The sequence below is a fragment of the Protopterus annectens genome, chromosome 4.part1 (genome assembly GCF_019279795.1).
Source record: "Protopterus annectens isolate FY-2018-M chromosome 4.part1, PAN1.0, whole genome shotgun sequence".
In the NCBI taxonomy this organism is placed as follows: Eukaryota; Metazoa; Chordata; order Ceratodontiformes; family Protopteridae; genus Protopterus; species Protopterus annectens.
Window position 1 is genome coordinate 879,232,086 of NC_056734.1, and position 24,567 is coordinate 879,256,652.

The window sequence follows — 24,567 nt, forward strand, 5'->3', positions numbered from 1 at the left end:
CATGCTATGTAGACAGGCTATAAACAAGATGTAATAGGTGCAACCGAAAAGATGCAGTTGAATACCTTATAGAACATGCAGCAAGTAGAAGGAACCAGGAAATCAGGTAGGTAATGCATGATGTATTGCCATTATGTTGCTGATAGCCACGTACATACTGTGGTGATAGATGGCAGGGAATGATGTGGTATTTAATGGAGGATAGCACTGGCAAATGTGGATGTGCAGGGTGTGCACATAACGGAGAGCAATGTATGTGGTCCTGTTATGTGTTCCCCTCTTGTTGTCTTTCTGGAGTGATGCACAGATGTAGGAACCCACCATTTTCAGCAGTGGAGAATGATGCCATGCTTGACAGACTGAGACTTCATCACCAGATCCTGCTGTCAAGGAGTCACCATAATCAGCAGCAATACGCTGCACTGTGGGCAGATCTCATGGCATCTGTAAGTCAGGCTGTCTACAGGAAATGAACTATGAGCAAGCCCGATACAGGGCCACAGGTATGATAAATAATGCATGGCAAAGGGCTGAAGCTATGGCCAGGGACTGTGCTGGCACTGGTGGAGGGCCTGCAACACAACAACCACTCTCAGCCACAGAGGAGTTCCTAACAATCCTGGGTTCAGCCACCAGCTTGCAAAGATCCATCACTCCATTTGTCATGGAGTGATTGACACAGCTAACATAGCGGAGGACCATCCAGGAAAGACTCCTGTGGTCATCACTGTAATACTGTAGCAGTGATAGTGGCATCTTCTGCATATCTGTACATAAATGTCTGGTCAATGCGCATTTGGGTGGGAGGTTTGTAATGCACACGTGTGCACACATAGTGTGAATGTCACCAATGTGGCCAGTACCACAGTTCATACTGTACATGTTGATATATGCACATATTATCCTGTATCAATGCCACATTTGTGTCTGCTCAAGATACCTTCTCCCCCACAATTCCATAGGTACCTCTGGTGTGGCCAGAGACCAACATCCTGTAGCTGGTGAGTGTAAAACTGTTTTGTTATGGCTCATTTATACCCTAGGCATGTTAAGGGCTGCCAGTTTGCCATAGAGACAACTTTGAAGCTTAGCCATGGTACAATGTGGCCCAGAAATTATAGTTTATTGGCCGTTTGGGTAGTTTTTCCATCTCTTTCACCTTTCTGCTTTAAAAGCCCCTGTTTGCACTTGTTTCTCACCTTTCCTGTAACTAGTCTAGCCCAGTTACAGATTTGTGGTATCCAGGACTGTTTGCAAGTTTTTGAGTGGTGTTAAAGTCTGCTCTTCAATTTTTCCCTTAGATCTACTAGTTCTCTCCTCTCATGCACTTTTAATAACTTGTTAGTGTAGCACTTTACTAGACTTCTTGTAGCAATTATTGTAGCACACAAAAGTGCTACCAGCACTAAACATTCTACAAGGAAACAGCTCCTGCACTTATTATTAATGCCCACCCCTCCAGACATGTCAATAGGTCAGTTCCCCGTGCATTCTCCTATTAACCTGGTGAACTTGGGCATCCTGAGGCAATGTAGCAACTGTCTCATGTACACTGACAATGCTCTCCTCTTACCGCCTAACACTCAGACTTGCAAGAGATGCACTTATATATCCAAACTGGAAGCCATGGCTTCTCTAGCCAAGACTGGAATAGCTGTTCAAGAGGAGAAGGTCAACACTTGCATCACACCACATAAAACACATAGCCTTCCAGAACACACACCAGCACTGCATTCACATAAAAACACAAACTGAAAACCCACCTTCGTGGAGCTCTCAATAAAAATCTACCCAAATAACAGATACTTTCAAGGCAGCAATGTCCTCACCTACCACAACACAATGCTAATGATGAGATGCATAACTCTCCTAAACACCGTGCCGCTCAATCAAAGCCCTTAAGGCAAAACAGCATGCCCAGCACACTAGTTATAGGTGACTCGATAGTGAGGCATACTGATGTCCCACTCATTAGGTTGAATAAGGAGAAAGTAATAGTCAGCTGCCTGTCAGGTGCCAGGATCTGCCACATAATGCACACACTCAGGTCCCTCAAAAACAGGTACAAATATGGCTCTGTCATTGTACATGTGGGAGTGAATGACTTGAGATGTATCTCCTTGGACTACATGAAGAGAGACATGGAGGAGCTCTCGGATTATGTAGCCCAAGCAGGTATGACACTAGCCTTGAGCAGCATTCTACCATCACCCAGAATGATACCACAGTACAAGCAGAAAATGATTGATTTCAACAATTGGCTACATTTCTGGTGTCATTCTAAGGGGATCCAGTATCTGTCTGCCTGGGATGACATGATTGACAGACCTCGATGCTTTGCCAGAGAGGGCCTGCATCTGTCACCACTGGGCTTCCAGATACTGGCCATGGCTCTTGCCACCCCTTAGTGCCTTTTTTAGATGCTGTTCCAAAGACCAAATTACCATTGTAACAGCTACAAACAAATGAAATCTGAGTGTCATGCTGTTCAATGCTAGAAGTCTAAATCTCAAAATGCACTCACTTGAAGTACTCCTTAAAAAGAACATCAACATTTGTGCCGTAACAGAGACCTGGTTCAAGACAGCAGAAAGCACACCTGCACTACCAGGCTATAACTCATTCCACACCTTTCGGACCCAGAAACTTGGACCGAAGCTCCAAAGGTGGTGGTGTTTCCATATTCATAAAGGATGCTCACACCTTCAGACTAGCAGCCCAACATAACTCATCCGAGATACTTCAGGTGCAGCTAAAATTGGATAAGACAGTGATTCAGGTCATAGCCTGCTATAGGTCGCCAACCATGTCGCAAGACTCACACTCCACATTCCTAAGCACCCTGGATAATATTAGGGTCCAGCCTAACACTGTCATACTGGACAACTTCAACTACCCATCCCTTAACTGGGAAAACTACTCATGTGCCAATACACTTGCCCAACGTTTCCTGGAATTCATTAATTCCAATGCCCTGGACCAGCTCATTCTTACCCCCACTAGAGGTAGCAACATCCTTGACCTGGCCATTTCTAACACGGGTGACTGTCCTCTACACCAGTAGTCAACTCCTCCCTGGTTAGATCTGACCACAAACTAATCACCTTGGAAATCCATATCCCCCCCGCAAAGGTAACCACCATGAAAAAGTTCTCCAAAGCTAAATTTGAGCTCCTATAAACAGAGGTGGCTAACTTCATGCACCTATGAAAATGGAGATCAGTTGCATGACTGCCAAATCATACATCAATGTACTGTACGAACACTTACACAAATGCATGGATCTCACCATATATCCAACAGAACCAAGATGCTCTCCTCCAAAAAAGGAAGCTGATCTGGTGGTCCCCTGTGATAAACAAACTCTACAACAGGAGGAGGAAACTGATGCATAATAAGGTGAAATCCTAAGACTGGAAAAACTCCCTTATTAGCCTCAACAAAAAGTCCTTATCAAATCCTCAAAAGCTACCTATGAAAACAGAATTGCAGCAGATAGTAAAGAAAACCACAAGGCCTTCTATAGTTATGTAAAAAATCTCCATTGCAAGACCCACATTTGCTCTGAGCTACTGCACAGTGGTACCTCCTATAGTGAGCCAACAGATATTGCCAATATACTGGCCAACAGATTCAGTGCCAACTTTACCCATCTCCCCCAAAAGGACCAGTCACCATATCAGTAGATTGCCAGGCACCCAGTATTACTGCTGCACAGGGTAAAACAGCACTGCCCAAGGTCAAGAATACAGCTTCTATGGGACCTGACAATATCCCTGGCTGTGTTCTACATGAACTATAGAGTGAACTTTCACCTCACCTGTGTACCCTTTTCAATCACAGCCTCACCTCAGGCTTTGTCCCTACTGAATGGTGCACTGCTGCAGTCATCCCTCTCCACAAAGGAGGAGCAACTACAGACCCTGAGAACTATTGCCCCATTAGTCTGATGAGTCTGATATGAAAAACTATGGAATGCATCATCATGGACCTAATAGACAAGGATATAGGGAATCTCCAAATTCTGGATCCCACACAGTTTAGTTTTGTGAAGGGTAGATCATGCCTGCTCAACTTGGTCAACTTTTTTTGAGTCAGTCACCAGAGCTGTGGATACAGGCAAGGTGGTTCATGCAGCCTACTTTGATCTGGCCAAGGGTTTTGATACCATTCCCCACTCAGGAATCATAGAAAAACTCATTAAGCTAGGCATCAACCCTTATATCACTAGGTGAGTTGCAAACTGGCTCATAGGTAGAACCCACAGTGTGAAAGTAGCTGACTCCAAGTCAGACTGTTGACCAGTCATGAGTAGAGTCCCACAGGGTTCAGTCCTGGGTCCTCTCCTGTCTGGTATCTACTTCTCTGAAGTCCAGGCCAATACAAAGGGACTCTGGCTGACAACGTTCAGACACAATTGCAAGTTGGGAGCTATTATTAACTCTCCGAGTGATGTTGACATCCTACGGAAAGGCCTCACTGAGACCAACGACTGGTGTCAGAACCATAGCCTTAAGCTAAATGCCAAAAAATGTGTTGCCATCCCCTATGGGAAAAATCTGGTTCCCATGAATTACCACATCAATGGTAGCCCACTGAACTCAGAAGGCATTATAAGAGATCTGGGAACACAGGTTGACAGCAACCTCTCTTTTGACCACCACATTGCCACTGTGGTCAGAAAGTCCTTCTATGTGGCACATCTCATAATTAAGGGTTTTGCATCCAGGAAGAAAGAGGTCATTGTCTCCCTCTACTCTTCCCTAATTAGGCCAATCATTAAGTACAATGCCCCATTTGGCATGTACTTCACTAAACACCTGCGACAGCTGGAGAGACTGCAAAAGTACCTCATAAAGGGGATCCTAGGACTTAAACATTTGTCCTATATGTTCAGACTCAAAAAACTCCAACTATTCTCTGTCTCATATCACCTACTTGGAGGTGATCTCTGCTTGACTTACAAATCCATGTCTGACCCAGCTATGTTAGAAATGCTACATCTAAGGAAATCCCAATCCCGCCGAACCACACTCTCCAGAGACCTAAATATCATTACCACAACCAACAGATCATGCTGGAGGGACAGGTTTATAACCCAGAGACTGCCCATGCTATGGAATAGACTTCCCATACATGTCAAGCAGAGCACCTCACTGGGCATCTTCAAGAGAATTCTTGATGAGTGGATGGGAAATAAAAAATTCACCTCAGGGATCACTCCAGTGGCTTTACTCGACAGAGTCACTAGGAACTAATGTCAGGTGGCATGATGCAAGGGTAATCCTATGGGCTAGGCTTTTAAAGGCTCCAGGCCCATTAGCCTAGTACACACCTATGAACCTATGAACGTATTACCCTTACACATGTATGTTCACTTGTGGAGGGGTTCACTGCAGTGCATTACACTGGTAATCACAGTAGCACATTTGCAAGAGCTGTAACATATTTTCACATATTTTTGTGAAGGTCTAGGCAGTCTGCTATAAAGGGGTGCATTAGCATGGTGGAAACTGGTGCACTGTGTTTTAGGTGAAGGTCCATCACATACACTGACATGTTGCTCATTTCATAGATGTATGCCAACATTAACTGGATGTAGCTGCACTTCACGTTGTTAAGGGGCTGTCTTGTCTGTGTCTGTTGTGATCTGCTTCTTTGTTGTGCATGGGATCAGTAATAAGGTGTGGTGTGTAGAATGCATTTGTGGTACCTTACGTGTGTGTGTGTGTGTGTGTGTGTGTGTGTGTGTGTGTGTGTGTGTGTGTGTGTGTGTGTGTGTGTGTGTGTGTGTGTAATAGCAGACATAACAGTACAGGAATTAATGTAGTCATGGTGTCTTCCTCCTCACAGGTGACCATGGGGTTGGAGTTTGTCCCCTCTCACAACCTGATGCCAGTGTTTCATCGGACTCTTTTGATGATGGTGGCCACGGTGAGGCAAAGGTGGCATTGTTGGGTGCTGAATCTGTCCCATGGGTTGACATCCCACTTCCTCCCCCAATGTCCCTGCACACAGTCAGTATGCCCATACATACCCAGTCCGCTGTGGCCAGAGATATTGGAGAGTCAGAGGGTGGTGGCATCAAACAGGAGAGTGTAGTGACTATGGCATCTGTGACTGTAGACAGTAGCCATAGCTGGTTTACCTTTGAAATGTGGAAAATCATGTTGTCAATTGTCCCATTGGGTGAACCAAAAGTCCGAATTCTGGATGTTGAATGTCAAGAAGTTTGAAACTCAGCAAATCGAACAGCAAATTTGTTAAGCTTTGAACTCAACATCGAACACACAATGTAATGCAGGGAATCCCCACATCCCCCCAACTTTAATATTATAACTCCGAGATCCACACTATAGTGTAATATGCACTCAAAATGCCGAATCTGCAATGAACGAATGTCACTGTGCATTCATTCATTGCACATTCAATGCATTTTTTTCATCTGTACAAAAAAACGTCCTTTTGCATACTCCAGTTTCACATATGTGCACTACACACATATAAACGTAAACCGCCATAGCCAGGGAGCTGGTGAGGTTCCACACAGGCAGATTGATGGGTGTGCTCGAAGGAGGACTGCTGCCCATCCACCACCTGTCAGAGGTGTCACATCATGTGTCACCCGACACATGCTTTGGTTCATCATGAAGACACAGGCATGTTCTGAATGCAACACCAGATGGATGCTCAGGATCATGGGTGCATCACTGCCTGCCTTCCATGACTCCATCCATGGCATTGATGATACCTTACATCATTTTGCTGATGTAGTGGACAGATGGTGGGGTGAGACTTGTCACTCCTTAACCCTGTAATGTCTGTGCTTGAAATGGTGTGAATATGGTGTTGGACACGTGGACAGCATTAGCTGAGAGTCCATGTTGCCATGCACAGTCACACTCCCATAATGGCAGTACCATCAGCACTAGTGAAGGGAGGGTTCTGTCCACACCACAACATGGAAGGCCATGGGCACGTGGTTCTGGGTGGTCCTGTGAGGGACACAAACTCGGCAGACACCAGTTAGCAACAGCAAGTAGTACCACATCTGATCCAAGGTTACTCCTGGCAGAGCCAGTTCCCCTGTTTATGGCCTGAGATGAACTGTACATTCTGCCATGTACAGTCCACAGCTGTCCAACATACCCTTATGTAGGGACAGCACATGGATTGACTGTGCACGTACATACACTCAGACATCAGTATCACATGCAGGTCATTATCAAACACATACAGCTTCCTCCATGGCCCAGCTGACCTGCACCCCTCCGGACACACACACACACACACACACACACATAATGTCAACTTTGTGGCACAGTCTAGGCCTATAACAACCCCACACCATACCCTGTGCATGTTATGATACCTGTGCCACATTCCTGACATCCATACCATCAATGCAGGGACATGCAAATATGTGTCTGATGCAAAGGGTGACTATAGTACAGTTAATGGCAGTGTATAATGCAATATTGCTATGCCCTGTAAGGTGCTGTATGCTGACATGTGTCATGAGTATACATCAAAGTGTATGTACCTTTGTTCCATGATGCTGCCTTGCTGTTAGTATTGCTGACTGACTGTTTCCTCCATCATCTGTTTCTGTTTCAGGTGTCTGTGTGTCTATGCTGTGCTGCCAATACAGCGGCTCAAGATGGCATGGTGGCAATGCAGATATGTGACTTTGCCGAGGAACGGCTGTATATGTGCATGGTTACCTAGGTGCATATGTAGAACAGTGTTGCAGGCACAATGGCGGCAGACAGTGCAATCTTGCATGCATACCCCTTGACACAGCATGCTACTCTTGATACATGTCACCTGGGAGTTCAGTAAGATCTCTGTTTCATAGGATCATAGAAAGTTACTAGCATAATGGTCATGGGTCCCTTAGAAGGCTAGCCATTAGTTTATCCCCAACAGTATCATCAACTGGTACCTGTTGCCCCTGTCATTGAGTGACACAGGTGGGACCTCTGAGACAGATTTGTGGTTTCCCATCCACACATCACGGTTGCACTTGAAGAGGGTCTGCATGGTACTCTGAAGTGTATGGGAAGTACATTCCTGAGACAAGGCAGCCTCTGGAAGACAAACCTATCTCTCCAGCAGGTTGTGTTGATGTCGCATATCAGATTTAGGCCTGTCGTGCTAGTAATGCGCAAGGAATTAGACTCACATATATGGGGCAGCTGTTAAAGGACAGGGTCCAACATTGCCTTCTAGGTGTGACACAGGCCACCTCTGGGCAACCTGTCCGATATCAAGTGGAGCACTACTGATTCCAGCCTGTCTGCATGGGACAGGTGTTATAGGCCATGGATCACCTTTGTGAGTATTTCTACAGCCTTACCAGTTGGTGCAGCTGCCTGGATAGGTACATACCAAACAGGGTGTTGTAGGAAATTATTGGACTACTGACTGAGGACTACACAGGGGTAATGACTACATTTTTCCTGGATGCAACCATTTTACCTATGAGGTGAGCCATGTACAAGGCTTTTCTGAGCACTGCCGCTACATGATAGTTAAATGTGACATTGTTATCAACCTGAGTAACAAGGTCTCTCAACACAGGTGATGTTTGGGGGGGTCTCCATTGCTGTGGCAATCAGAAGGGCTGTGTCCTTGCCAAATGGTTTGATGGTACAGTTTTCTGTGTTTAGCTTGGGGCCAGGACCTTGGCACCAGTCTGTGCTTGATGTAAGACCCTGCTGCAGTGTGTTAACATAATTTGGTGGGTCAGTGACAGACAGCACACAACTTACAGTCACCACAGCCTTGGTCAGTACCTACAAATGTGGGTGGTGGCAGTTATTCATTCATGCCTAGATACATGTGGGTTATTTAGAGGCAGCAGCTACTCACAGGACCTCAACATGTATACATATTGCACACACATAGACAAGACAGACTAAGGTTGCCACCTTATCAAATGGCTAATGTGGAACACTTGTTGTAGTATCGTGAGAGTTGCCAGGACAAACCATACCCACGGCAAGTGCAAAGGACAGGACCTCTCTTTTTTTTTCCAATATGGTAACTTATTTTTGTAGCATTTGCCTAGATTATGCCATTTGTTATAACATTAAGGTGTTTCTGATGTAAAATGACTGCTTTATGCAACTATTACACAAATGTAGGACATGTTTGCTGTCCTACACTCTCGGGACGTGTATTATTTTAGTTGTTTTTACAACATATACCTGGCCAAACATGAACTGCAACCTGCATGGTGGGACAGGTTGTGGCCCTAACACAGTCACACTGCTGAAAGGGAATACACACACACACACACACACACACACACACACACACACACACACACACACACACACACACACACACACACACACATACACACACGCATACACACACACACACACACACACACACACACACACACACACACACACTCATGAACTGCCCTTCTGCCCTTCTTGAGAGTAAAACTCCTACCTGTCTAGTTGTACATACTATAACACTACATAAATATCGCATATGCCATGGAGCTTATATGTTTTTGCAGTGTCTGCCACTACTATTAAGGTGGATGACATTTGCAGGCACTGCAAATGTTGCCACTGGGGGAGGGGTTAACAGGTTTGCACAGGTCTTTAAAATAGTATAACTGCTGCACAAACACACACAGGAATGACAGCCACACTGCTGCAAAGGGATATGCACACACACACACACACACACACACACACACACACACACACACACACACACACACACACACACACACTTGCCAGTTTTGGGAATAGAAACACTACCTACCTAGTTATATACACTATAGTACTATGTACTTATTGCAAGCGGCATGGAGCTATTATGTTTATAGAGTGTCTTAACTGTGCTTCTAAGGTGGATGACATCAGTAGGCCCTCAATAGTTTAGCAATGGGGGTTTAACAGGTTTTCATAGGCCCTTAAATTGGTATAACTATTGCACACACACATGTAAGACAGCCACATTGCTGAAGAAGATATACTTACACATATACACTCACTGAGCTACCAGCTTTGAGATTATAACACCTATCAGTCTAGTTGCATATACTATAGTGCTATGTACTTATCACATGCTCCACGGAGCTTATGTATCTGGAGAGTGAGTAACTATGCTTCTAAGGTGGATGACATCAGCAGGCCCTGCAAAGTAAGCCAATGGGGGGTTCACAGGTAGGCCCAGGCTGTAAAATGTATTGGCATTGCACACACATAGGCAAGACATACGCACTGCTGCAAGGAAATATAGTTATGCATACACACTCACTGATCTGTCATTGCTGGGATTAGACACACTTCCTATCGAGTTGTATATACTGTAGTGTTACATACCTATTGCATGCACCATGGAGCTTATGCATTTGGAGAGTGTCTGCCACTTCTATTGGAGTGGATAACATCAGCAGCTGTTGACAGGGAGGCCAATGTTGTGGAGGACACTAGTTACAGGGTCATAAAATGAGTGACTATTGCACAGATATAGGCCTGTTGAGCATGTTTGTACTACTGTATGTGGAATATCTATGCAAAAGCACACACACACACACACACACACACGGTTCATCATCAGCAGCTGTTGACAGGGAGGCCAATGTTGTGGAGGACACTAGTTACAGGGTCATAAAATGAGTGACTATTGCACAGATATAGGCCTGTTGAGCATGTTTGTACTACTGTATGTGGAATATCTATGCAAAAGCACACACACACACACACACACACACACACTGGCTAATGTGAGTTTAGAACCCCTTCCTATGCACTGTTACACACTACAGCTCACTGTAATAATGGCATGCAGCACTGGTTACAATTGATGTAAAAGGGCTGCAGCAATACATCACTCTATGTCTTTCTGTGTGTGTGTTCTCTCTCTCTCTCTCGCTCTCTCTCTCATTCTCTTTCTCTCCTCTCTCTCTCTCTCTCTCTCTATAATGCTACCTATATACATATGTATCTATATAACACTGTACAGATCCATGTTGTTGTTGTCTTTCGGCTTTTCCCGGTTAGGGGTCGCCACAGTGTAACTTTGGTCCACTAATGATTGGCAGTAGATTTTCACAAATGCTGAGGTGCCTGCTCGATGTTCAACCTTCAACAAAGGCACACCCATTTACGCATGTCTTTCAAATGCCCACCCAACCATGGGAAGGACATGCAGACTCCACACAGAAGGCACTCCCTGCAGTCCAGCCGAGAATTGAACGGGAGAACCTCTTGCTGCAAGGCAGCAATGCTACTGCTGCACCACCGCGGAATATGTACAGATCCATATATAACTTATATGTGCCACATACTGTAAGATAATGGCAATCATGTCTGATGAGTATAGGGAGAGGTAGTTAGGTATACATAGCTGTCTGTATGCAACGAGATATATGGACATCTCACTTCTATAGTCAAATGTGGCTTCAGACATGGGCTGACGTTTGCTAAGTGTAGGAGCATGCCCAGTGTGACCATCGGTACTTATAAGGGGACTCCAGGTCAGACCTAGCTGTACTTCAGTCTGGGATTTTGTGTGCTACAGCCAATATGCTCCTGCAACTGATTACACAGTCTAGCACCTCCCTGCTATAATGCCCAAGGGACTTCCTGGCTGTGTGCTGTCTGTAATATCTGACTCATATCTAGGGTGTGTAGTGAGTGTATTAAACTGCACAGGGTTTTCCATCATATGTCTTGTACATTTTACATGGCAATGTGATTTCCTGGTACAGCAGTGGCAGATCACTATAAATTGATGTGAGGAACCGCTGACAGATATTTGGGCTACTGACTCCAAACACAGCAGAGAGTACATGGAAAACTATCAGTAAGTGTAGGTAAGGCCAGAATACTTTAACAGAGGTGGCAGTAGTTGGGAGAAAAGAGGGCAGGGAGAGAGGAGATATTGGCCCAAAGGATTCTTTTATTCAGATAAAAACTGGTGGAAGTCACCGGATATTTAACAAGGAGTAGGTTCAGGTAAAAGTATCAGACTAACTTCTTGAAAGGGTTAGTTGCTAGGCTGGAATGGGAAAAATGGAACTTTTCTGCTCCTTAGTGGGAATTCTAAAAAGGTACAGAAGATTGTCCACGTGAGGTGGGATAACCCCAGTGAGTGTGCACGCTATCTGGGCCCTTTACCAAGTATATACAATGGGTTATGCAGTAAAATATTTTTGAAATGAGGAGTCTAAAAAAACCCCACAGGAGCTTACAAGCACATAGAGACACTTTTCTCCTGTGGATGGCTTGGTCCAAAATAAAACTCGCTGTTCTGAGATACTTTTATGTCTTGGTTATTTTCTTTATATGGGCAGGAGGTAGTACAGGCAGTGCAGGGTAAGAAAAACACATAAAGAGATTATATTAACTGTGGTTAAGAGTAAAGAAGTAATGGTATGGAAGGGAGGAGAAGGATAACAGAGTGAGTGCAGGTTAGTAAGAGAGGTGAGTGAAGTGAAAGGTATCTGAGAAAGTAATTGATGAATCGCTGGAATAGTGCGTGTGTTGGATGAGTGTGAGGGGAAGGTAGGTTATAGAAAGAGGAAGTGAGAAAAAAACTGTTGTAAAAATCACAAATAAGCTTTGATTTGTCAATACAGTTCAAATGCAGCAGAAGATAATACTTTAAGTACACAATTAACAATTAGAAACCATTGAACATCTTTCTAGGCTTAGCAACACATAGGCACCAAAAGGAACAGTATAGCGTGCTGTGTATCACAGCTATAATAGTTGCAATATTAGAGGCTATTAGGACAACCTTCCATAATAAATCCCATGGTTTAAATATGGTGTAATGTAGCCACAGGGGAAGTAGTCAAATATCAAGTTAAGCGACTCGGCAGCTATTGGTTACAATTGTCATGGAAATTACCCCTATGTAACAATAGAATTAGTATGGGACAAATGCTTACACTGTATTGGCTTCGTTTCAGCACAAAAATGATACAAACCTTGCCAGCACAGTAACTGTGTTTTTCAATATTTACAACAATAGCACAGTATGTGTGTGGTTGTAGCTCAGTAGAAGAGAAAATGTAATATATAAAATATAGAACCAAGTTTGTAAACTAGCTGTAACAGCTGTAACTCACCAACACGGCTGCAAGAGTGTGCTTTCAGCAATGTCGCAAAATTAATTCAATTATTGCGAAGCAGTTAGCAATCAGTTATTGTTGGCAATGGCACCTTGTAGCAAGATTCTACTACAACAGAAAAATAAGACAGGCTTCAAAACTAGTATGTATTATAATTATTATTATCTCCCAGGTATTAATGGCAATTATACATACAACAACATTAACAGTGTGCTCTTCCCTAACAGTAAGCAGCAAAAGTGATAACATAAAAAGAAACAATGAGGCACCTTACCAGTGTGCAAACTTCACAGAGGGGCTACAGGCTATCCTGCAGTGGATGTGTTCCTTTATGAATGGGGTCGCAGGTAGTAACTTGTAGAAGTAAGTAAGCTGGGATGTTGGGGAGGGGGCTGGAAGGTGATAGGCTGGGAGTTCCACTGGGAGCAGGAACATGTATTATTAGAGAGAGGGGGAAGGGCAGAAACCCTCAGCAGAGAGTATGTGGAAAACTATCAGTAAGTGCAGGTAAGGCCAGAATACTTTAACATAGGTAGCAGTAGCAGGGAGAGAGGAGGTATTGGCCCAAAGGATTCTTTTATTTAGACAAAATCTTGTGGAAGTTGCCAGGTATTTAACAAGGTCTAGGTTCAGGTAAAGGTATCAGAGTAACTCCTTGAAGGGGTTAGTTGCTAGGCTGGAAGGGGGAAAAATGGAACTTTGCTGCCCCTTAGTGGGAATTCTAAGAAGGTACAGCAGATTGTCCACATGAGGGGGGATAGCACTAGTGAGTGTGCACGCTATCAGGGCCCTTTAGCAAGTATATACAATGGGTTATACAGTAAAATATTTTTGAAAAGAGGAGTATTAAAAAAAAACCCACAGGAGCTTACAAGCACGTAGAGACACTTTTCTCCTGGGGATGGCTTGGTCCAAAATAAAACGCAGTGTTCTGAAATACTTCTGGGTCTTGGTTATTTTCTTTATATGGGCAGGAGGGAGTGCAGGCAGTGCAGGAAGCACGTGTAGACACTTTTCTCCTGGGGATGGCTCGGTCCAAAACAAAACTCAGTGTTCTGAGATACTTCTGGGTCTTGATTATTTTCTTTATATGGGCATGAGGGAGTACAGGCAGTGCAGGCAGCGTGCAAACCTCACGGAGGGACTACAGTCTATCCTACAGTGGGTTTACAAGACATCCATCAAAGCTGGATCTGAGGATGCCTTATATGGAAGGCATAGATCACCTCTCAGTAACCTGCAGTGGGGCTAAGCACAGAAGCAGAGGCAGGCCATATACAGTTCTCTCCAGGACTTTGCTAGGGAGATGTGATATTTGGTCCCAACAGGGTGGTGCCTGAAAGATGTAAGTATTGTATATGTTATCCATTTATGCAACGTTGCCATCATGTTATTTTCAATATTCCATTTTGTATGGCACAGACACAGCTGTCCACACTTTCACATGTTGCTGACCTGCTTTTTACTGTTGCAGTATGACAGACATTAGCAAGTGACACATGCATTATCACATGCTGTCATTGCTGCAGACATTGCTCCATATGGGCAGGCTGCTACTCCTTCAACATTTATGTGTATGTATTCATATGCATACGGTGGGTCATAATATGGTTGTGTCAGATACACTCTGCCCCCGTATATGACATATATGACTGTTGCAGTTAGCATAATGTGAGTGGAACAAATCTGTTCTGTTTGCGTTGGTCATGAATATACTTAGAAGGCATGACAGCAACACATATACTACATTATTCCCATTCCTCTCACATAACACTGTGATGCCAGTCATAGGTTCTTAGTTTCAAAGGAGGTTATTAAGCAAATGATCCTACAACCCTTACAAGCCTAGCTGTATTTATCCTGTGTTGCTCCAATTGTCATGGTTACACAAGTGAAGTTCACAGAGGTAAGGGTCTATGGTAGTTAATACTGACTTCTTCTATCGAAGGGGGACATGAGACTCACCCCAGAAGTGAATTTCTGGTCATGAATACATTGATCTAAGTTGCATTTGAAGAAAGTCAGGGAGGGGCTTTGTTTCACATGAACTGGAAATTTGTTCCAGAAAAGTGGCAGTCTCTGAGAGATGTATTTATCTCTCCAGCATGACCAGTTCCTGCCAAAGGCTATGTTAAATTCCCTGGAGCAAATGTCCCTCCTGTGGTTTGATTTATGACTGTGTAGCATTTCTATCAGGGCTGGGTCACAGACTGTTCCATAAGCCAGGCACAGGTCATCCCTTAGCAATCTGTAGGTGACAGAATACACTGAGAAGGCTTTCAGTCCTTCCATGTAAGACTTGATTTGTGTACCCTCTAATTTTTTGGTGAGAAACCTCTGTGGTCTCTCCAATTGTTGCAGGTATCTGGTGAAGTACATGTGAAAGAGAATATTAGGTTCATAGGTAGGTACTAGGCTATCTGCCCAAAGGCATTTATAAGCCTAGCCAGAATGTGTTGGCTTTTGCCGCCCCCTTAGATTAGTTCCCTGTGCCTCTGTCCAGCAGACCCACTGAAGTGATCCCCAGGGTAAACTTTCTGTTTCCCATCCACTCGTCAAGATTTCTTTTGAAGAGTGTTAGCAAGGAGCTCTGCCTAATGTAGATTGGGATCTTGTTCCAAAGTATGGGAAGTCTCTGGGACAGGAATCTATCCCTCCAGCACATTCTATTTATTGTTGTGGTGAGGTTTAGACCCCTAGAGCATGTGGCTTGCAGGGATAAGGTTTTCTTTAGGTGGAGCATGTCCATCAATTCTGGGTTTGACATGGCCTTGTATGTCAGGCAGAGATCACCTCTGAGTAGGCGGTATGCAACCGAGTACAGCTGTAATTTCTTCAGTCGAGCTGCATAGGACATCTGTTTCAGGCCAGTGATCCTCCTGGTGAGGTACTTCTGTGGTCTTTCCAGCTGTTTCAGGTGTCTTGTAAGGTACATCCCAAATTGGGCATTGTACTCTATGATGGGTCTGATGAGTAATGGGTAGAGGGGCACAATGACCTCTTTTGATCTGAATGCGAACCTTTTTGTGATTACGTGGGCCATGTAGAAGGATATTCTAACCACTTTGGCAATGTGATTTTCAAAGGTGAGATTACTATCTACTTGGGTCCCCAGATCCCTTATTATGTCTTCTATATTTAGGGGACTACCACCTATGTGGTAGTTTGTGGGTACTTTGTTTTTTCCAAAGGAGATGACTGTGCACTTTTTGGCATTTAGCTTGAGGCCATGATTTTGACATCAGGTATCCGTCTCAGTGAGACCCTTTTGGAGGATGTCTGTGTCAGCCGGAGAGTCAATTATAGCCCCTAGTTTGCATTCGTCTGCGAACTTGGTCAGCCATAGTCCTCCTATGCTTGCTTGTACCTCTAAGAAGTATATGCTGAACAGGAAGGGTCCTAGGACTGAGCCCTGGGTACTCCACTTGAAACTGATTTAGAGTCGGACCTAGCTCCCACAACTCTCACCATGTGGGTTCTGTCCATGAGTCAGTTGGCAACCTATCTTGTGATGTAAGGGTTTATGTTCAGTCTGGTGAGATTGTCTATAATACCAGAATGGGGAATGGTGTCGAAGGTCTTTGCGAGGTCTAGGTAGGCTGTGTGTACCACCTTTCCCTCATCTATAGTTTTGGTAACTGTCTCAAAGAAGTTCACCAGGTTTAGGAGGCATGATCTGCCCTTAACAAAGCCGAACTGGGTAGGGTCCAGTGTTTGTAGGTTCCTAATGTCTCTGTTAATGAGTTCCATGATGATGTGCTCCATAGCCTTGCAGACCAATCTAGTCAGGCTTATAGGGCGATAGTTACCAGGGTCTGTTGTGGCTCCACCTTTGTGGAGCGGAATAACTGCTGCTGTGCACCACTCTATGGGTACGTAGCCTGTGGAGTGGCTGAGTTTGAACAGTGTGTTTAGGTGAGGGGTTAGTTCATCTTTGAGCTCATATAGGATGCAGTCTGGGACACCATCTGGTCCCATTGATGCTGTGTTTTTTCTTTGGAGAAGGCTGTTTTAACCTAAGTGTCTGTGAGTTCAGGGAATTTAAATTCTTCTGGTATGGTTATGGGCCCCCTTGGGGGTGAGATGGGGTGAAGTTTGCACTGAACCTGTCTGCCAGGATGTTGGCGATATTGGTTGGTTCGGTGTATTTTGTGCCATTCTGCACTAACTCCGAGCAGATCTGAGCATTGCCACTTAGATTCTTGACATAGCTAAAGAATGCCTTGTGGTTATCTTTGGAGTCCCTGGCAATTTTTCTTTCAAAGCTCGCCTTGGATGATTTTATGAGGGATCATAGTTTCTTGCTGATACTGATCAGGGATGTCTTCTCTTCTTGGGATTTTACTCTTTTCTGTACTAGTTTCCTCCTTCTATTGTATAGCTTGTTTATGGCAGACGTCCACCAGACTGGTTTCCTTTTCTTGGAAGAGTGAGTCTTGGTTTTGCTTGGGATGGCATGATCCATGCATTCTTGTAGGTGCTCATAGAATGCATTAGTAAATAATTTTGCAGCTTGGACAGCATTATCCTTCAGCATGGGGGCTTTGAAACCTTCCACCTCTGTCTTAAGTAATGTGAAGTTTGCTTTTGAAAAGTTTTTCATGGTGGTTTTCTTGTTCGGGATGGGGGCGGAATGTGGATATCCAAAGTGATTTGTTTATGGTCAGATCTAACCAGCGTGGGATTGACCTCTGGTGTGGAACACCAGGTGCCCATGTTGGTGATGACCAGGTCCAATATGTTGTCACCTCTGGTGGGAGTGTTGACTAGCTGAACCTGGGCATTTGTGTTTATAAATTCTAAGACATGTTGGGCAAGGGAGTTAGTACCTGAGTAGTTCTCCCAGTTAATGTTTGAATAATTGAAATCACCCAATATTAGGGTGTTTTGTAGGACCTTTATGTTTCCTCAGTGTTTCCAGAAATGCAGAATGGGGGTCCTGGGACATGGTGGGTCATCTGTAGCAAGCTACAATTTGAATTGCAGTTTTGCCCATTGTTAGTTGCACATGGATGATCTCTGAAGCATCGTGCTGTGCCACTCACCTGGAGGTGTGGGTAACCTTGATGAATATGGATACGCCCCCACCTTTTGTATTTCAGTTTGGGTTCTGTGGCCAAAATGTGTGGTATGAGTTGTAGCCTGGTAGTGCTGGGATGCTCTCTGGAGCCTTAAACCAGGTTTCTGTTACTACACATATTTCAATTTTCTCCATACTGAGAAATGCCTCTAGGGCGTGCATCTTGAGGTTCAGACTTTTGGCATTGAGTAGCACTACCCTCAGTTTTTTGTTACTTGTGCTATTTACAGCAGTAGGTTTGTCTTTTGAGCCTTGCCTAAAAAAAGCACTATGGGGGTGGCAAAGGGGATGGAAAAGCTTGCACAGACATGTATGATAACCTGTGTATACATGTCTTACTATAAGCTATATATAAACAGACTGTCTATTGCCGTAATCAAGATACAGACAAAAAAAGAAGTTGGGAATGATGCTATACATACCATCACTTCTGTATATTCAGTAAGTGATCACTGAATGTCAATGTAGCATGTTATGTATACTCAATTACTGGTCTGATGAGTGCCAAGTATAATGGAATTATAACATCCTTAGATCTAGTCAAGTATGTCATCTGCAGATGTTATCCATATACATACATACATATATATATATATATATATATATATATATATATATGTATATTGCATCCATTTGTGTGTTGATCTTTGCTGTCATATGTCTATTCACAAACATGACGTGTCCTTGATAAGTAACACTGTTGTGGCACACTCTTCCACTGCATAGTGCTGAATACTGATAGTTACTATGTCATGTAATACATAGTTTAATACTTCTGTTCTTTTAGAGTACTCTGGCCAGGACAACTGCACAAGTATCCATAACATGCTACATTGACATTCAGTGATCTCTTACTGCATATACAGAAGTGATGGTATGTATAGCATCATTCCCAACTTCTTTTTTTGTCTGTATCTTGATTATGACACTAGCCAGTCTGTTTATATATAGCTTATAGTAAGACATGTATACACAGGTTATCATACATGTTTATGTGTATGCATTTGTAGTACAAATGCACTGATTTAAAAAAATGTACATGTGTATGCCACTAGTATGACTGCCATGCAACCACCCTTGTAATATGTACCTGGGTAAATAAAATTATTCCATTTTGTTGTGCTACACTTTTGTGCACACAACTGCTCTTTGATCAGACTTACACATGCATTGTGGTATTTATGTCAGTGATGGTGCATATGCCATGCTTGCATGTTTGCATGGCAGCAAATATGGGTATATGATATTCAAATATTCTTTTGTGGTGTATCTATCCCTTTTCCTGTTTAACTGTTGCACATAACTGTGCTATTATGTCTTTTGTACGAAGATATGTTGTAACCATCCCTAGTGCACAATGTCATGTGTCAGACATTGGCAACTTGATTCAATGTACATTGCTAGCACTTGCAGTCCTTCTTGTGTTGTGGACATGTGTATGTGCAATGAATCTGCTTAGCTATGGTTGCCCTGCTTTTTCTGTGCCAGCTTTCTCTTGCAAGCTTTTCATTACTAATGTGGGCTAAGTTGTCCATCTCATGTCCCCCTTGTAGCTTTGGCCTATATGTTTCACATATACACGGCATATGTATATGGGTATGTTCATCTTCCTATGATGTGTCATCTTTGTTATATAGGTGTATTGGGACAATATGACACTGTGCTCCCATGGTGGGTATCACCACTAGGTAGGGCAATTGAGTACATTCCATCAGTGTTTATGTTTTACTTGTGTGTGTTGTGCATTACTTAGACATTACTGTGTGTTCTACCTATGCACAGGCTTACATTCCTTAGCTTTTATTATTCATGTACTATTCCATACTGTATATGTATCACTATTTACTTCATATTCCATATCATTGGTGTGGGTATGTGTGATGCCTTCCTCTTGTTTGATTTATCTAATGTCACTGTATGTCACACATCTGCAATATATACCTGAACACACATCTGTGTTGCCTCTGGTATGCAATGCATTCTTTGATATACAGAGCCTATTTATCCTGTGTTGGTGGTATGTATTGTTATTGTTTTTTTACAAGACCACTTTACTGTTTTTCTGTAGTTTTGCTGTTTGGCAGTGTGCTTTGTTGTTTGCCTAATACATGCTGGGCTGGAGGATTTCATCTGTTCCTGCATTTTTTTTGCCTGGATTTGGTAATCATTGCTTGAATTGCACTACTGCCAGCAGCCTAGTGGATGATGACATTTGATGTCCATTGTGCAATGCAATGACAGCACTACCCATTTATTGCTGTCAGGCACAAACCTACAATCAGTCATACTCCTTTTAGTATGACTGTCACACAGTCTGTAACATCTCAGCACTCATCTGTTCATTGGTGCATATATATTTCTGAGGTACATCATGGCTGGTATGCATCCCTACCCTGGTTGTCATTTTTCTTTCAACTGTTTTGTATAGTCCATGTGTGTACTGTCTGTGTACCTTGCTTATCCTTTATGTGTATTACCAACCTTTGTCCATCATGTCTTGTAATAATTGTAATGTTTGTACCTGCACTTTCCTCCACCTTCTCTTTTCATGTCTCTTCCATACTTGCTATTCTCCAAAAGGGGGCCTACTCCAACTAAAATAAAATGTGGCTCTCTTTTTCACTACCATCCCACATCTGCATTTCTATCACCCTGTTTTCCTGATTCCTTGAGTGTGTGCATTACTGGTATTCCATACCCATGTCCTGCACCCATTGTTAACAACTATTAGCTGTTGCTATGTGGGCATGATTGCCCTTCACCTTACTTAATTCTTTTATTAAGAACTCTGTGGATTAGAAGGGATTCTACAAACAATGATGTGTGTGTGTTTATATACGTCCATCTACATTACAATTATATCCATAATTGTTTGCCAGTATTTGTCACTTTTTGTGATTATTGGTGATACACATTTGTCTTCAGCTTGTAATTTCCATGTATTACTGGCATGTTACATTGAGCTTGTAAACCTTCCATAGACATGCATTGGTAGTGCACATGTATTACTTTATGGATTAGTTTTCCTTAAATCTGATTTTGCCATGATTCATTGTAGTTGCACTGTCAGTGCAAATTATTTGTTGTATCTGCATTGTGGTGAGGTATTCTCCATAGACTGGAGCACATTTTCATATGACTTGACCTGGGTGCACTTCACATTCTCAAAATACTGAAATCTGAAATTTCAGTATCTCAAGACTAAAATATTGAAAGCCCAGTTGCTTGAAAGTCCACATAACAGAATCCGGAAATGTTGAATCAGCAGTTGTGGTGGTGCGCTGTGTTAATGGATAGTGGGAGATTCAGGTAAGTGTTTATATGTTAAAGGTTTTGGGTAAGGATTTTAGTGTATGTTAGTGTGTTGGGAAGTTGTAGGTGTAGGTTACGGTATGTAGGTAAGAGTGTGAGTGTGTAAGCAATGAGAATGGTGGTGTTTGCACGTATGTGATGTGTGTCTGTGTGAGGTGAATATAGAGCGTGTAGTGGTGGGTTTAGTGTCTTTGTCTTTTTAGTGTGACCCCAGAGTTAGTATATATAAGTAGTGGGGGTGTGGGGGCACAGCCCCCCACATGAGGGGTGCAGGGGCTTATATGTAGGGTAGGTTCGTGTATTTGTGTTGTGTTTGTGTGTGTTTTGTTTGTCTGTTGTAGTGTGGGGAGGAAGGTGTATGTGTGTTTGTGTGGTGGAGACTGTATTTAAAAGTCTGGATTTTGAATTTCTCGCTTTTGGGGTTTCGGTATTTTGAGTTTTCGGCTTTATAGTCACAAAATACTGAAATCTGAGATTTCAGTATTTCAAGATTATAAAGTGAATCCCTTGACCTATATGTTTCACATATACATGGAATATCTATATGTGTATGCTCATCTTCCTGTGATGTATCACCATTGAAATGTAGGTGTACTGGGACAATATGACATTGTGTTGCCATGTTTGGGATCACGTGTAAGGCATATATGCACACCATGTAGTAGCAATTGAGTAGATTCAATCATTTGAATGGAAGTCAGCACAATTTACTGAATTCTATGAAGTTTATACAATCTGGATATAGGAATATGACCAATTTCATGTAACTAATGTTAGTTATTTCATAATGTTTGATGGTGAATATTTTAAATAGGAAAAGGGTTGTGCCTATGGTGGCTGTGTCTGCATCAATTTATGCTAATATTACGATGTGGTTATGGAAAAGTAAATATGTTCTAGGCTCAAGTTTTTACAAGTTTCTTTAATTATATTATTATTATTATAATAATATTATTGGCAATATTTTTGTTTCATAGTCAGGTAGTAAAATTTAACTGAAAGATTTATTTTTTCTGTATTTGGAATCCACTACTATCTTTTAAAATTTATCTGTTCCTGCTCACCTGACTCAGTAAATTATTTGGATACTACTATTTATAAAAACTATAGGCTGGATTCCAAAAGCTAGGTACAGACAGCACAGCATGCTGAAGGAAAATTTCAGAGCACCAGCTGCAGATGTGATTTTGGAAGTGCTTATTTATTCAGTGTAGGATAATTATGGACTCTGTGAAAACCTGTCAGATTCCAGAACACATCACTCACACCCAACACAACTTAAATGCAACAAAGTGCAATGCCAACTCTGTTTCCAAAATCCAGTATTGCAAGGAAAGGAAGCTATTCTCATAAACTCCTATGGAACCCCTAATAATACTGAAAAAATGCTACAAGCAGTGAATGAACTGCAACAGGCTGTGGTACTACAATACATAGAGTAGGAAGTGGCTGACCATCCCAGAAGGCAGCCAGCTAGACAGAGAGCCAGGCTACAACTAAGTCAACTGTCAGATCAAAAAATCATTGACAAGTTCTGCTTAGATAGACAGCTGGTTCAGGCTGTGTGCAATACGTGCACTCCACATATGTCTGTGTGTACATTGCAAGGCAACCCCATATCTCTTAAAACAAAAGTCTGGTGAGCCCTAATGTACTAGGATCTGGGACATTCCAACATATGGGAGATGCTGTACGAATTTCACAGACACCTGACAGTTGCATCCTTATACATTTTCTGGCAGCAGTGAACACCAAGATAGACGAGCACATACTCTTTCCATCTACACCCATGGAGTTGTGAAACATCATACACCAGTTCTGTAACATCATAAACTTCCCCCATGTTCTTGGTGCAATAGACTGCACCCACATCCCTGTAAACACCCATGTGCAACCAGAAGCAGAATTATACATTGATAGACAGGGGTGACCATTGCTGCACAGTCAGGTAGTACTAGCAGATAGCAGCATAACAAATATCATGGAAACACACCCTTGGAGTGTTTGTGATGCTGTCATATGGAGAGAAAGTGGTCTGAGGTCTGCATTCCAGCAAGGTGAAATACATGAATGACTACAACTGAGTAAGTACAGGAACATAGCTAGGATGTAAGCTAAATATAGCCCTGTCAAAATTATGCATGATGGCAACATATGTGATTCCCCTCCCCACAACAGATGATTGCGGTTATCCATTTGACCCATACAGAGAACCTTCCAATGCTGTAGAGGTAGTCTACAAAAGAATACATGCCATAACATGAAAGACCATAGAGACTGCGTTTTGTATACTAAAAGACAGGTTCAGATGTCTAGACACATCTTGGGTGCACTGCAATACACACCTGAAAAGGCAACACAGATTATTATTGTGTGCATCATGATACACAATATGCTAACAACAACACATGGTGGTCTTCCAGCTGCAGGTGTGAGTGAACTACCCCAAGAACCCCAAATATCTGAAGATGACATTCCACAGGTATCAGAGGAGGAGCAAGAGGACAAAGGTGGCAGAAGACACAGATGTGGGTGACAGAGGAGGCAACCACAAATCAAGGCCCAGGGAACACAGCAGCATCAGATACACACTTTTGATTCATGACAAGCCACAGATACAGAAGTACACGTTAGACACTGATGTTCAGGTGTTGCCCCACTGCAGCATTACACATTGCATCTAATGTAAATTACCCAGTAGATGTACACACTGAGCATCAGACATAACAACATAACATAATTATAACATATAGCAGTATGAACATATGCAAGGGTATCATGACAGGTACCACTAACTGAGGCCACAAGTGACACAGGAATGTATAAAGACTTATAGTTGCGTATGTGTGTATGGCAGACAACAAGGGACATACCTCTGTGAACCAAATCCCCATCTTTTCACAATCAAATGATGCAAATGGGAAAGCCAATCAAGACATACTGCAGAAATGTTGTCAATACCACAAGTATAGCAATGTAAATTATGGCTAAAGTATCATGTACTGAATGGGGTCACCTAAGATTAGTAAAATTACCAGATTCTTGTAGCATCAGACTTCACAAC